This window comes from Pleurodeles waltl, chromosome 4_2, assembly GCF_031143425.1.
Source record: "Pleurodeles waltl isolate 20211129_DDA chromosome 4_2, aPleWal1.hap1.20221129, whole genome shotgun sequence".
In the NCBI taxonomy this organism is placed as follows: Eukaryota; Metazoa; Chordata; class Amphibia; order Caudata; family Salamandridae; genus Pleurodeles; species Pleurodeles waltl.
The window spans coordinates 1015315907-1015332662 of NC_090443.1; positions in this window are offsets into that span (position 1 = coordinate 1015315907).

Consider the following 16756-nt stretch of genomic DNA (forward strand, 5'->3'; position numbering starts at 1 on the left):
CATACATGCGTACTATGATAGATTGTTGCAGGTGTTTAAGCATTACAGTGTTACAGAAACAATTCAGCCGAAAGACATGATTCATTTTGTGTTCAGATTTGTTGAAGGATTGAGACCTGAAATTAGCTAGATGATTAAGAGTCATTTGATTTGCTGGCAAGCAAAGCCAATTGATGAGGTATTGCAATATGCTAAGTACTGCAGCAACGAGATTGAATTGAAACAGAGAAAGTTGAAAGAGAAAGCAATGGTGATGCAGATTAAAGTGGCACAAACAGGGATGCAAGGGAGCCTTCCGTAACAGCAGCAGCAGCATCAGGGAAACACGGTGTGTCAGAATCAGGCCAGAGGTAGAGGTTTTGGTGGAAATGAAAATATAAATCGTGGAACCGATTTGAATACTGTGGTTAATCAGATTGATGTACATGGAATTAAAAGATTGTTACTGTGTCACGCTTGCGGAGGCCTCAGACGCTCGAAACGGGAGTGTCCAACCACAGTATAGGAAGGTGTTGTTTCCACAGACAAATTAAATCAATTCTTTTCAAAATATGAGGGGACAAAGAATGAGAGGTCAAAATCCAAATTTCCGAAGTAATGTGAATCAGGTGCAAGGTTTCCAGCAGACACAACAAATGCAATTGCCACGTTTGCAAATGCCACACTCACAACAAATGTAACCCCAAGTTCAAATGGTACCTAGGCAGCAAATACAGATATCTCAAGCCCCGATGGATCAGCAACAGATGATGCTTCCTCAGCAGGGCACAGGTCAAAGGCCCAATTACAGAACCAGTTTCAGTAAAAATCAGGAACTTCAGAGGACTACACAGGTTTGTAGTTTGTGATTCAAGTCCGGTATCCCTACTGAGAAGGGACTTCCTATGCAAAACAAGATCTTCAATTACCTGTTCAAATGATGGAATTGCCGTTCAGACAAACAGTTATGATGAAGATGACCAGATTGAGACAGCGGACTATGAACTAGTAAATGAAGAATACCCCTTAAGCAGTTTCTTTCCTGTTTTTACAGTGTGTGATCTTCCTCCTGATTTACAAGGAACTGTTAAGATGAAGGTTTGGGATTTTTCAGGAAAAGACATTGGTCTGATCAAAGGAGTTGAGCCAGTTAAAGTACCAGTTAAGCCAAAAGCGAATTTCCCACAGATTCCACAATATCACATGACACGGGATACGATTGAAGGAATTGCCCCTATAATTGCAGAATTTGTGAATCAAGGTGTCCTAAAAGAGGTATTGAGCAGTCCACGTAATTAACCTATAATGGGATTGAGAAAGCCTTGTGGGAAATTTCTGATAGTTCAGGACTTGAGGAAAATAAACAATATTGTGATCAAATGTTGTCCAGTAGTGCCAAATCCAGCAGTAATATTGTTTCAGATCCCATGTGATGCAGATTAGTTCACTGTAGTGGACCTATCACAAGCATTCTTTTCTGTACCTCTTCACGAGGATAACCAGTTTCCTTTCTGTTTTTAATTTTTTAATAGTCTATTGTTGGTGCAGAATTCCTCAAGGGTTTTCAGAGTCACCGTCCATCTTCAATCAGATGCTGAAAAGGAAACTGGAGTCATTGGAAATGCCTTTCCAATTGACATTAGTCCAATACATTGATGATTTGTTGGTTGCTTCAAAAACAAAGAAAGAGTGCAGGCAAGATTCTATTGCCTTACTAAACCAATTGGGAAGAAATGGGCACAGGGTGTCCCCAGCAAAATTACAGTACTGTTAAACAGAAGTGAGATATTTATGGCACTAAATTGAAAAGGAAGCTAGGAAAATATCCAGAGAAAGGGTCACTGCCATATTACGGATGAATCCTCCTGTTACACAGAGAGATGGCAGAATGTTTCCGGGAATGGTGAGCTATTGTCACCAGATAATTCCAAACTTTTCAATCATTTCAAAGCCATTGCAGAAGCTGACTCACAAAGACGTCACTGAACCCTTAGAGCTAGATCAAACTTGTATGAAAGCGTTTAATGAATTGAGAGAAAGTTTGTGCAAAGCTCCGGCTTTGGGAATGCCTGACTACACGAAACCCTTTGTTGATTTGTCATGAGCGTGATGCATGTTCTTTGTCTGTTCTGACACAACAACATGGTGATATAAACCGCCCAGTAGATTCTTTCAGCTACATTGGACACAGTCGCAGCAGCTTTACCTGGCTGTCTGCGTACTGTGGCTGCGGTTGGATTAAGCCTCACTCAGAGTGAGGGCATTGTGATGGAACATCCTTTAACTGTTATGGTCAGTCACTCTATAGATGTTTTGCTTACCAAGACTCAACACCTGACAAATGCCCGACTGACAAGGTATGAGGTCATTATTTTGGGGTGTCCTAATGTTGTACTGAAAAGGTGTACAGTGCTTAACCCAGCAACTTTAATTCCAATGGAAAATAATGAAGTTGACAATTTGAAAAATGTCTAACATGGCTGTTTAGAAGTTACTGATTTGTGCACAAAACCTAGACCTGACATTTGAGATACCCGATTGGAAGAAAATGACCAAATGATATTTGTTGATGGTTCCTGTTTAAGAGATAACCTGGGAACATTAAAGGCAGGATATGCAGTGTGCACAATTTCTGGAATACTCGAAGCTTCCTGGCTTCGGGAAGTATATTCTGCACAAGTGGTTGAATTGGTAGCCCTTACGAGAGCATGCCACGTTTCAGCACAACTTAAAGTTGCCATTTATACAGACAGCCAGTACGGATTTAGAATAGTCCATGATTTTGACAAGTTATGTCACAGAGATGTTTCCTGACCCCTTCAGGTTCACCAGTTAGAAATGGTGACAGAATTGATGATTTGTTACAAGCTTTACAAATGCCCGAAAAGATTGCTGTTGTGAAATGCAGTACCCACCAGAGATCGCAAGATTTTGTTTCAATGGGAAATGGATATGCAGATCAAGTCGCAAGGTTTTGTGCATTAAATTGTATATCTTTCAAAGACAAGTGGGACTTGTTACCTGAAGAAGAAACATGCCCAAATTATGCACTACACATCATAGATACTTGGGATAAATTGAAAGTTTTGCAAGAAAAGGTCAGCAGAGATGAAAGAAAAGAGTATGTTAAACAGAAATGCGTACAGTGGGAGGACGAATTGTGGGTGTCCGGGGAGGGACAAGTGGTTCTCCCTAACTGTTTCTTGGCACAAATGGCCAGATACTATCATGGTCAAGCACATGCTGGGAGGGATGTGATGATTCTCGCTTTCCAACACACATGGTTTAATCCCAAATTTAGACAGGTTGCCAAAGCAGTTTGCCATCGTTGCATCATCTGCCAGCAGATGAATGTGGGTAAAATAACAGTGGTTAACTTGAGCAACACTGGAAGAGCGGGAGGTCCATTTAGCAGGATGCAGATGTATTTCATTGGGATGCCTGTGTATGGAGGACTGAGATATGTGTTGGTGATTGTTTGTATCTTTAGTCATCGGATTGAAGCTTACCCCACTCGAAGAAATGACGGCCTTACTGTAGCAAAGTTACTGCTTAGAGAGCTGATACCTCGTTTTGGTCTTCTGATCTCTTTAAAATCAGTTAGAGGAAGTCACTTCAACAATGAAGTAATAAAATTACTATGTTCAGCATTAAACATTGAGCAGAAGTTACACTGTATTTACTGCCCTGATGCCTCAGGACTTGTTGACCAAATGAATGGTACTCTGAAGTCAAGGATTGCAAAGATGTGTGCGTCCATGAATTTGAAATGGCCAGACACACTGCCGTTAGTCCTGATGAGTATGAGAAACACACCCGACAGGAAAACTGAACTGTTGCCGCATGAGATCTTGATGGGCAGAGCAATGAGTTTGCTAGCCGTTTCTGCCAATGCTCTTGTGAACATAACAGATGATATGGTGTTGGATTACTGCAGGGTTCTGGCTGATGTGGTTTGCTCATTTTCTCATCAGGTGGAGGCCACCACACTGCAGCCATCCCAAGAACAAAGCCACAACCTGAGAGCGGGAGACTGGGTTGTGATCAGAAAACACATGAGGAAGACTTGTCTGGAATCCCGGTGGAAGGGACCCCCACCAAGTAGTACTGATAACTACTACAGCTGTGAAGTGCGCTGGAGTTCCGAACTGGATCCATGCCAGCCATACTCAGAAAGTACCCTGTCCATTGGAGAATGAAGAAGAGTTGTTAAGATTGCTAACAACATCCAGACAGACGTCAGAGGCAGAAAAGGAACTATAGAATCAGACACAGATTCTGAGCAAACAGGAGAAAATCCAGATACCCTTGTAAGAGACGAATTGAAGGAAATACAGGAGGTCAGCAGTGGACAAGTCTCAGCTGAGACAGCAGGAGAGTCTAGTCAGAGGAGGGCTCTCCCAGAAGTAGACAGTCATAAAAAACTAACAGAGCAAACCACCAGCTCCGAGGTGGAAGGAGTTGAGGCGGATCAAAGTCAAAGCGATCTGACTCCTCCTGAGCCAGTTGCAGGTACATCAAGTCAAAATCCTGCAGAACAAGGAGAAGTTACAAGTTCAGCACTGAAAAAAGCACTGACTAAAGGATCACAGAAGGAAGACAAGTGTCTGACATCACAAAAGAGGGGAAAAGACTCAAGCATGTTGTCATAATCGAAGAAAAAGTAGACACCACAAGAAAGGAAGACTTGAGCGATGGAGAATTAAGTGGAGATCGAAGGCTGAAGAGAAAGAGAATTGCAAATAGAAGGGACGCAGGTCCTGAATTGGCGTATGTGACAACTAGTGATTGGCAGAGAGTTCTTGTCTTTTTGTTTTGATCGAGAAATTCCAGGTCAGTACTTTGGCACGTGAACGAGATCAATGAACTGAACTTTGTAAAATTGTGAAAACTAAGAAAAGTGAAAAGAGGGACATTGAAAGTAACCGAAAGAGACTTTGAGATAACCTGATTTGACAAGCTGCTTCACCGATTGTAACAAATTGCAGATTTTGACACAAAGTTCTGGAAAAAAGACTGAAAGCTGTATATAACTGCTAAGAAGATTGAAGATTTTTGTTTTACTTTTGCGTCATAGTTATATTTTTCCCTCTTCTACTTTTTGATTCATTACAGATCATGAGTAACCACAACCAACAGGCTAGAAAGAATAGGTGCTGTAAATTCATAGGTATTGGTTTGGCAATTGTGTGCATGATATTTTGTTTGGTGCTGATTGTGAGTATGGGCCTGATTACGACTTTGGTGGAGGGGAGTACTCCGTCCCAAATGTGACAGATATCCCACCCTCTGTATTACGAGTTCCATAGGATATAATGGACTCGTAATTCGGATGGCAGGATATCCGTCATATTTGGGACGGAGTAATCCCCTCCGCCAAAGTCGTAATCAGGCCCTATGACTCTTCTTGACAAAACTGTGGCCAACCATACCTCTGCTCTAGAAGCTACTACTACACTTACAGCATTACACAAATTTAGGAGAGATGAAAAGTATTTGCATGTAGCCAGTTCACAAGAAGATATTTCCTCTAACGTTTTCTACCACTTATTGCGTGAGTATGTTAAGACGATGGATGCTAGAGATTGTTATGTTTGCACGCAGATTCCTTTATCAGTACAGGAAGGAGTTACTTATCATAGTCTGCCATTAACCTAGGGAATACGTTGCAGTCTTTTACTAACAAGATTTTATAACCAGGAGTACATTCAGTACTTCTATTCAAACTATGATGCAGTATTTTCGTTTGTCCCTATAGTAAAGTACTTGAGTAGAGTAGCTAAGGAAAATAATATAGAACTAGTGAGAGGTTTCTTTGAACCTACATTGACATTTGACACTGCTTACGCACACCAGAATAATTTGACATGCTTGCTTACACCCATAGAAAAGAGCTTCTTAGATCAAACTGATGACAGGAGAAAGGTATTAAAGTAGAAGTGAGAGAAGGGCCTAGAGAAAATAACTTTTAGAAATGATCATGATTTTAGTGAAATAAAGACACAAGGGAAGTTAGCTTTAGATGACACATAGGGAAGCTTTGTGTGTATAGGCCTAAGTCTAGAACTGACACGTTGTTAGTGGGATTGAGTGAATAGTAAATAGTAAAGAAATTAGAAGCAATTTGACTAACAATAGCGCTGATTTGAAAGAGCTGAAAGAAACCGGGGTTTGGGAAAACGTTGGCAAAGGTTTTGCTTCTGTGGGAAATTGGCTGGCAACCTAGGGAAAGGTATAGTTGTGAAAATAATACAGATAATTGTAGTTATTGTGATTTGTATCATTGGCTTATGGGAAATTTGTTTTTCTGTGATCAAAAGAAAGAAATTTAAAAAATGATCAGAGGAGGGAAGAAATTAAGTTAGAATGAAGGAAGGATTAATTCTTTGATGAAAATTTGAAGGGGAAAAGAAATGTAAGAAATTATAGTCAGAAGAAATTTTAAGGTGAACTAAAAATTTGTGATATGTAGAAAAGTGTGATGACACATTTAGTCATCAGAGGAGGGATTGTGAAAGCTGAATTAATTACTAATAAATGTAGACTTATTAACTGTTAAGAATGTACCTGAATTAGAATAATGTAGAAAAATCTTGGGTGTAATGGAAATGTGCCCACGGATGTGGTCACCATGCAAATAACGAAATGATTATGAAAATGCGTTTATAGTCTAAATCATGTGTGCGTGTAGGAAAATAATGTACTAAATATGTCATATTAATGGTTTTATATTAATGTATTTGTTTTGTTAACATTAAGCCTAAAAGTTCTGTAGTTTGGGCCTAGTAGGTCCAAGGGTAGGTCGCTCCCCCTGCCGCTGCAGCTCCTCCAGGTTCCTGAGTTCCTGACACCCACCTCACAGTAAGTACCCCCCACCTCCCAGCCCCTCGCTCTGCCCCGCGCTACTCACCCTCTCTCCTGCTCCTTCTTCTTTTCTTCTTCTCTGTTCTTCCTCCTCGCTCCTCGTCTGTAATCTTCTTCTGTACTCGTCTTTTACCCGTCTTCTCTCTTCTTCTGTGTGCTTCTCAGCCTCTCCTGTCGCCTCTCTTCTTCCTCATCTTCTTCTGTGGTCTTCTGCCCTCTGTTCTTCGTTTTCTGTATCTTCTTCTGTGTTCTGCTGTGTTCTGCTGTGTTCTTCTGTGTTCTGCTGTGTTCTTCTGTGTTCTTCTGTGTACTTCTGTGTTCTTCTGTTCTTCCGGTCTTCCTTTCTTCTGTTCTTCCGGTCTTCTGTTCTTCTGTTCTTCTGTTCTTCGGTCTTCTGGTCTTCTGTCTTCTGCCTTCGGCTCTTCTGCCTCCTACGTCTTCTTCTCCCCGCGCCTGCCCTCCTGCTCCTGCCTCATCCCCCTCCCACACTTGCATCCCCCTCTCTATCTCCCCTATCTAACCCGTTCACTATCTACCTCCCTCACTCCTCCTATCTACCTATCTCTCTATCTCTCTATCTCTCTATCCCACTATCTAACTCCCTCACTCTCCACCTCCTCCTATCTTCCTATCTCTCTATCTATTTCTCTATCGATTTCTCTATCTATCTATTTTCTCTATCTATTTCTCTATCTCTCCCCCCCTTCCGCCACCCCCTCTATTACCTATCTTCCTATCCTCTCACTCTACCTCTCACCCTCACCCACCTCTACAACCCCCCTCCCCTATCTTCACAACCCTACTCCTATCTTTCTCCCTAATCTCCTAAACCTCCTAACACTCACCCCCCTCCACCCTTAAACCCCCCTCCCCCAGCTCTTCTCACTCTACCTGTCCCCCCCTCCCTCGCGCTTTCCCGCTGCGACCTCCTGCACGTCCCGCCCCCCAGCTCCCATTCGCCCCCAGCTGACCCCTCCCCCCCCTCCTACCTCATATGGCGGCCGCTGCGCGACAGTGGTAGCGACCCTTGACCAAAGGGTAGGTCGCTCCCCCTGCCGCTGCAGCTCCTCCAGGTTCCTGAGTTCCTGACACCCACCTCACAGTAAGTACCCCCCACCTCCCAGCCCCTCGCTCTGCCCCGCGCTACTCACCCTCTCTCCTGCTCCTGCTTCTTTTCTTCTTTTCTTCTTCTCTGTTCTTCCTCCTCGCTCCTCGTCTGTAATCTTCTTCTGTACTCTTCTTTTCCCCGTCTTCTCTCTTCTTCTGTGTGCTTCTCAGCCTCTCCTGTCGCCTCTCTTCTTCCTCATCTTCTTTTGTGGTCTTCTGCCCTCTGTTCTTCGTTTTCTGTATGTTCTGCTGTGTTCTTCTGTGTTCTTCTGTGTACTTCTGTGTTCTTCTGTTCTTCTGTTCTTCTGTTCTTCCGGTCTTCCTTTCTTCTGTTCTTCTGTTCTTCCGGTCTTCCTTTCTTCTGTTCTTCTGTTCTTCTGTCTTCTGCCTTCGGCTCTTCTGCCTCCTCCGTCTTCTTCTCCCCGCGCCTGCCCTCCTGCTCCTGCCTCATCCCCCTCCCTCACTCGCATCCCCCTCTCTATCTCCCCTATCTAACCCGTTCACTATCTACCTCCCTCACTCCTCCTATCTACCTATCTCTCTATCTCTCTATCCCACTAACTCCCTCACTCTCCACCTCCTCCTATCTTCCTATCTCTCTATCTATTTCTCTATCTATCTATTTTCTCTATCTATTTCTCTATCTCTCCGCCCTCCCGCCACCCCCTCTATTACCTATCTTCCTATCCTCTCACTCTACCTCTCACCCTCACCCACCTCTACAACCCCCCTCCCCTATCTTCACAACCCTACTCCTATCTTTCTCCCTAATCTCCTAAACCTCCTAACACTCACCCCCCTCCACCCTTAAACCCCCCTCCCCCAGCTCTTCTCACTCTACCTGTCCCCCCCTCCCTCGCGCTTTCCCACCGCGACCTCCTGCACGCCCCCGCCCCCGCCCCCCAGCTCCCATTCGCCCCCAGCTGACCCCTCCCCCCCTCCTACCTCATATGGCGGCCGCTGCGCGACAGTGGTAGCGACCCTTGACCCAAGGGTAGGTCGCTCCCCCTGCCGCTGCAGCTCCTCCAGGTTCCTGAGTTCCTGACACCTACCTCACAGTAAGTACCCCCACCTCCCAGCCCCTCGCTCTGCCCTGCGCTACTCACCCTCTCTCCTGCTCCTGCTTCTTTTCTTCTTTTCTTCTTCTCTGTTCTTCCTCCTCGCTCCTCGTCTGTAATCTTCTTCTGTACTCTTCTTTTCCCCGTCTTCTCTCTTCTTCTGTGTGCTTCTCAGCCTCTCCTGTCGCCTCTCTTCTTCCTCATCTTCTTCTGTGGTCTTCTGCCCTCTGTTCTTCGTTTTCTGTATCTTCTTCTGTGTTCTTCTGTGTTCTTCTGTGTTCTTCCGGTCTTCCTTTCTTCTGTTCTTCCGGTCTTCCTTTCTTCCTTTCTTCTGTTCTTCTGTTCTTCCGGTCTTCTGTTCCCCCCCCTCCTACCTCATATGGCAGCCGCTGCGTGACCGCGCCGCGCGCCAGAGGCAAGCCCGTCTGCGCCCGTCCGCGCCTGGCCCGTGCCCAGCGCCACGACCCCTGGTCCCCAGCTCTCCCAAGCCCCGCTGATCCGCTACGACCCCACGACCCTCCTCGCCCTCAACCCAGGACGCTCCAACACCTGCTTCCAAGCTCACCCCAAACGCACCCATGGACCCTTCGCCTGCAACTCCTGCAAACGCATCTTCCACCACGCAACTACCACGACCACAAGCCCACGCGCCATCAACCACCTCAAGTGCATCCTAGTCAACGCTCGCTCCGTCCACAAACACGCCGTTGAACTCTGGGACCTCCTGGACTCCACAGCACCGGACGTCGCCTTCATCACGGAGACCTGGATGAACGCCTCCTCAGCTCCAGACATCGCCACCGCCATCCCCGAAGGCTACAAGATCTCCAGGAAAGACCGCACCAACCAAGCAGGAGGAGGTATCGCCATTGTCTTCAAAGACTCCATCAGCGTCACCACCTCCACCGAAGACACCCCTCTCGCCGCTGAACACCTGCATTTTCAGATTCGCACCGACCCGAGGACCACCCTCAGAGGATCCCTCGTCTACCGTCCTCCCGGACCACGCGGCCCTTTCAGCGACGCCATCGCCGACTTCATCTCCCCGCACTCCCTCGCCGGACTACATCCTCCTAGGCGACCTCAACTTCCATCTGGAACAAAACAACGACCCCAACACCACCACCCTGCTCGACAACCTCGCCAACCTCGGCCTCAAACAACTGGTGAACACCGCCACCCACATCGCCGGATACACGCTCGACCCTATCTTCTCCGCCAGCAAACACGTCTTCTTCAGCCACACCTCCGCCCTACACTGGACCGACCACAGCTGCGTCCACTTCACATTCCGACGCAAGACCCGCCACCTCCGCACTCAACCCATCCCTCGTCGACAGTGGAACAAGATCCCTGAAGAGCAACTCCTCTCCGCACTCGCCGCCAACCAACCCACCCTCACCACCGACCCCAACGACGCAGCCCTCAACCTCACAAACTGGATCTCCAACTGCGCAGACAACCTTGCTCCCCTCAAACGCACGCATCGACAGACCAACACCAAAAAACCTCTCTGGCTCTCTGACACCCTCAAAGAATCAAAGAAAACTTGTCGTGCCCTTGAGAAAGCCTGGCGCAAGGATCACACCGCTGACAACATGACCGCCCTCAAGAACGCTACCCGCGAACACCACCACCTGATCCGCGCTGCCAAAAGGAACTTTTTCACCGACAGACTGGACAAAAACAGCCACAACAGCAGAGAACTCTTCAGCATCGTCAAGGAGTTCTCCAACCCCAGCGCCAACGCCAACGCCGTCACGCCCTCACAGGATTTGTGCGAATCCCTCGCCACTTCCTTCCATCGCAAGATCAGCGACCTCCACGACAGCTTCGGACACCAGACCCAACCAAACACCACCGAACCCGCATCCCCGGCCATCACCCTCAACAACTGGACCCAAATCAACACGGAAGAAACCAAATCCATCATGAACTCTATCCACTCCGGCGCCCCTTCGGACCCTTGCCCGCACTTCATCTTTAACAAAGCCGACGACATCATCGCCCCGCACCTCCAGACCGTCATCAACTCTTCTTTTTCTTCTGCTACCTTCCCCGAATGCTGGAAACACGCCAAAGTCAACGCCATACTAAAGAAACCTACGGCTGACCCGCGCGACCTGAAAAACTTCCGCCCCATCTCTCTTCTGCCTTTCCCAGCCAAAGTAATAGAGAAGACTGTCAATAAACAGCTGACCACCTTCCTGGAAGACAACAACCTGCTTGACCCCTCACAAACCGGATTCCGAACCAACCACAGCACTGAAACCGCCCTCATCTCAGTCACAGACGACATCAGAACCCTGATGGCCAACGGTGAAACAGTCGCCCTCATTCTTCTCGACCTCTCGGCTGCCTTTGACACCCTCTGTCACTGCACCCTAATCACCCGCCTCCGCTCCACCGGGATCCAAGGCCAGGCCCTGGACTGGATCGCCTCCTTCCTCGCAAACCGTTCCCAAAGAGTTTACCTCCCTCCGTTTCGCTCAGAACCCACCGAGATCATCTGCGGCGTACCTCAAGGCTCATCGCTCAGCCCGACACTCTTCAATGTCTACATGAGCCCCCTCGCCAACACCGTACGCAAGCACGACATCATCATCACCTCCTACGCCGACGACACCCAACTTATACTCTCCCTCACCAAGGACCCCGCCAGCGCCAAGACCAACCTACAAGAGGGTATGAAGGACGTCGCAGATTGGATGAGGCTCAGCCGCCTAAAGCTGAACTCTGAAAAAACGGAAGTCCTCATCCTCGGCAACACCCCGTCCGCCTGGAACGACTCCTGGTGGCCCACGGCCCTCGGCACCGCACCGTCCCCCACAGACCACGCCCGCAACCTCGGCTTCATCTTGGACCCTCTTCTCACCATGACCAAGCAAGTCAATGCTGTGTCCTCCGCCTGCTTCCTCACCCTCCGCATGCTCCGCAAGATCTTCCGCTGGATCCCCGCCGACACCAGAAAAACCGTGACCCACGCCCTCGTCACGAGCCGCCTGGACTACGGCAACACCCTCTACGCCGGGACCACAGCCAAACTCCAAAATCGCCTGCAACGCATTCAAAACGCCTCGGCCCGCCTCATCCTCGACGTACCCCGCAGCAGCCACATCTCCGCACACCTGAGACACCTGCATTGGCTCCCAGTCAGCAAAAGGATCACCTTCCGACTTCTCACCCACGCACACAAAGCCCTCCACGACAAGGGACCGGAATACCTCAACAGACGCCTCAGCTTCTACGTCCCCACCCGCCTCCTCCGCTACTCTGGCCTCGCACTCGCTGCTGTCCCTCGCATCCGCCGCTCCACGGCGGGTGGGAGATCTTTCTCCTTCCTGGCGGCCAAGACCTGGAACTCTCTCCCCACCAGCCTCAGGACCACCCAGGACCACTCCGCTTTCCGGAGACTCCTAAAGACCTAGCTGTTCGAGCAGCGATAACCCCCCCTTTTCCCCTAGCGCCTTGAGACCCGCACGGGTGAGTAGCGCGCTTTATAAATGTTAATGATTTGATTTGATTTGATTAGTAGAAAAGTTCATGTTGAATTGCACAGTGAAATAATAGTTAATTAAATCTACACAGTCTGTGAAAGCCGAGTATGAAAATTGTCCATTTGTTCACACAGAGTTGACCAAGCGATTTGTAAAACTATTAGACTTTCTCATGAGAACTGCCTGTTAGAATGTCTTACACTGGAAAGCGATTCTTTGTAGGTAGGACGCGTGAGAGGGAGCTGTTCCCAGGACTGAACAATGGCCGCACTGAGTACAGCTAGAATGGCAACAAAACAGTTACCTGACAAACCTTACGATGGGAACAGAAGAAGAGGAGCCAATCAGCCACATGTGAAAGACTGCTTAGTTATATTTTAGATTTATAAAGTAATGATTATTGGTCCTACTGTGAACGTACAATTTTCTGACCAATGTAGGTGTGAGAAGATAGTTTATGTGACTTTAACTTAGCCCGATTACACAGAGGGAGAAGAGGCTTATTCTATTCTGTCCAAAGAGCTGAACAGTTCCTGATGATTTATTTAATATCTTTGATTTTATTTGCTTATGCTGGTCCCTCAGTTATTGCTTCTTAAATAGTTCAGTTAACTTATGGCCCAATTGTGACTGAGCCATTCCTTTTCATTGTCCCATAGCTGATGCTGACCAGACCGATGTCCACCTGATGAAGAGATCACCTCTTGCTGACACATTGAGGAGAGGTATAATAAATTGTTATTCTTTTATACTGTATTTGTATTTTCCTTTAAGGTACCAACCACTATTTTGATAGAGCCATAGTTAGATGCTTTTCCAAATTAACTTCGACTAAAACTGTTTTGCATGAAGTCCAAACATGCTATTCTAATTTCGAAGGTTAGTTAGTATTGCCCAAATGTGGATAATTATCATTAACAAAGAATTGATTTTGTTCTTCTGTTGTGCCTAGATGTATACTATCTCTGTCTTTCAGTTATTACTGGTATTGATTTATACCGTAGCCCTCAAGGTTGTAGTTATTAATGTGTTAGCTAAATTGAGATTCTTTAGATGTTTTGGTCAACCTGTGTTGTTTGTATATGTTTAGCATTTGGTTTTCAGACTAATCTACATGACAATAGCATTGTTAATATAGGGAAATAAACATTTTAACTTTACAAAAGGTGTGGTCATTCATGGCCAAATGGGTCATGGTGCATAAAGATTATTGGCTCCAATGTATTTGATGTTGACTATTGATTAGGAGGGTGTATCAAATGGTGAAGGTATGATTTATGGTGGAACAACGCCATGCGTAGTGAAATGGTCCATGGAACCTCTAACACGTCCCCTTATCAATTAAACTCTAAAAGACCAAATAAGGCTAGATGCGCTCACAGTGTCACAATTACCAGTTTTCAGCACCCACGGCTCCCGCATTCAGCATCAAGTACAGCCAGGACACCTCTGCACCCGGGCCCGACGAGCCAGGTAAAATTGGTCTGACTGCTGCGGCTTGGTCCAGGGACCCGCACAACCTTAACCATGAGTGAGTTCCTTTGAACCCACCCCACAAGTAACCGAGTTTCACAAGTAACTTTTACCGTTGACCACCATGGTGAGATTTGTGAATGTTCTGATTTTCTTTCTACTCTAACATCTATAACTTTTATTATACATATCTGATTTGTTTTGTTTTAGTGTCTAAAATTATATAAAACACTGCTTTATTTGTATAAATTGGTGTCAAATTTCTTTCAAGTCTTGTTAATTACTTATTGTCCATGTTGATACTCTGAAATGCTTATCACATGTTCCTCTAGTAAAGTCTGACTGCTCTTTGCTACACTGCCACGACTGAGCTAAGAATTTATTAATGTGAACCCAAAGGACCATCTTTGGGGTACTGTGAGAGTATTACATAGTGAAGCCTAACCAGCCTCCCCACATCATAATCCACGTTCCTACACCAGATGTCACCCTACATCATATCCCTACTATCTCAAGAGCCAGGCGAATCAAAGATCTATCTGCTCAAGGAACCTAAAACACAGCTTACTGTCTGATACCACTGAACCAACACATTGTTCACATCAGTCCTCCCCTCCTAAAATGTAGTTCTGCTTTATCTAATGTCATATTTGTATCTACTGTCATCCTGGACTATGACTTTGATGCTCTGGCTATAACTTAAACCTGGTTCACCCCTTCTTGACTCTGTTGCTTGACATCCTAATACTATTAAGGTTACAATATTATCCACTTCAAGAGAAGAGAGGAAGCCGAAATGAAACTAGAAGCCATATGGGTCCTGGCAAGGCCACATGAACTATCTAACAGCTGAGTGGAGAAAACAGAATTATCCCTAGGTCATGCAGTGATCAAAAATGGACCACATCATAGCTCGAGAGTCAAAGAAGAAACAGTTGATACGGTGTTACAGAGTGACATGTCGTGAGCAAACATTGAGATTCTCAAACATAGTTAACAGACACACTCACCTTCCTAGCTTGAGTATTCTTCAGACAAGCACAAAATCAAGGGCATGATGTGAATGCCAAGTTTTATGTTGCTCTCGAAGGAACTAGGATATTGATCAGCGGTATTACTGCAGAAGAGTTAGGTCTCATTTTCTTGGAACAACAAGTAAGGGACTGTCATGTGAGCACACGGATGGACTTTGAACACTTGTTCCACAGGCTAGGTTATTGCAATAACGGGCTAACCCTTCTGCATATTGAACAAGACGGTAAAGCCAGAGGTGCTGAGACACTGAAGTGCTCCTTTCCATCTCTGGCCTCTGATGGAAAAGGAACTTGAAAAGTTAGAGAGTATGTGGGTAATTGAAAAATGTATCTGGTCCCATACTTTGGGTGTCCCCTATAGTTGTTGCCCAAAAGCACAAACATATGGGCACTGTCCATGTCTGCATTGACATGCAGCTTCCCAATCTTGTGATAAAGCAGGAAAGGAAGATCAGTCTGATCCTGGATGACTTTAGTGCAGAGCAGAGCTGGCTGGCTTTCGGTGGTTCTCCAAGCCGGGCATTTATATACCGGATATCATTAGTTCCTCTTTAACCCTCTGAGCTGGTCTTGAACTCATAGTTAATGGTAGCTCAGTGAGGCTGTAGCTGTTTTGGTTAATGGAATGTCAGGAGTCTGCACCCATTGCATGTGTGAGCAAGGTCCTCACGGATGCAGAGGTCAGAGATTCACAAAGTGAGGGGGTAGATGTGACCATTAGGTGGTGGTGAACGCTTTTCCACGAATATGTTTAAAGCAGAACATTCTGCCTGGTCCACAAACATACCTCTATTAATCTATTTGTTAGCACATCTCATTATCATCTACTAAGGATCGAGAGGAAGATAATACCGGTGCATCAAGACTGTTTCACAGCCATATAGAGACAAGGGACTGAGACTGCGGTGAATCCATTTTAGTTTCACCTTGGAACACAGGAGTCAACTTATCCTTTGGCTTGCAGAGCTGTGTCTCTGTCTCCAAGTGGCCTTTTACCTACTTACCTTGCTCTGTTTTGTTTCATTTATTTTATTATTTCTTTTAGCTTTCACCATGTGGTTACATTTTATAAGAACTATTTTGATTTTCATTATCAGTCCCATTCTGAGAACGCATCATTATCGGCGTCACTATCAGTGATACACATAGATATTGACATCATATCCCTTTCTCACTTACGTGTGATAGGAATATCATGCACTTTTCTATCCGCAACTCAGCAGACAAAAGCTCATAATTAAAGCTATAAATGAACGCCATTGTCAGTAGGAGAGCAAGCAGGGAAGAAAAAAGATGAGAAAAAGGAAATAACGAAGGAATGTTAAATGGAAGGAGGCTTGGAAGGAAGGGTGTAAGAAAAGCAGGAAGTGTAATAGGAAGGATGGATGAGTGGGTGGATTAACGAGTGGGTAGATAGTAGATTTGGTGAACAGATGAGTGAATGGAAAGGTAGATAGGTGAAAGGATGGCAGAGTAAAGGGAAGTCAGAGAGAGAGAATGGATGGGTGGATGATAAGTCAAAGAATGGAGGTATGGATCCATGCATTTATAGATTGTGGATGTGTGAACGGATGGATGAATGGATGGATGGAATGGCTGAGGGATGGAAAGTGGAAAGATTGAATGATGGATGGAGGAATTACTGGAAGACAGAATATAAAGGTGAAATGGTGGCTATCAGTGGTGGATGGAAGGGTGTAAGGATAAATGCTTGAATGGAAGAGACAATGAAGCTCTTTGCTGG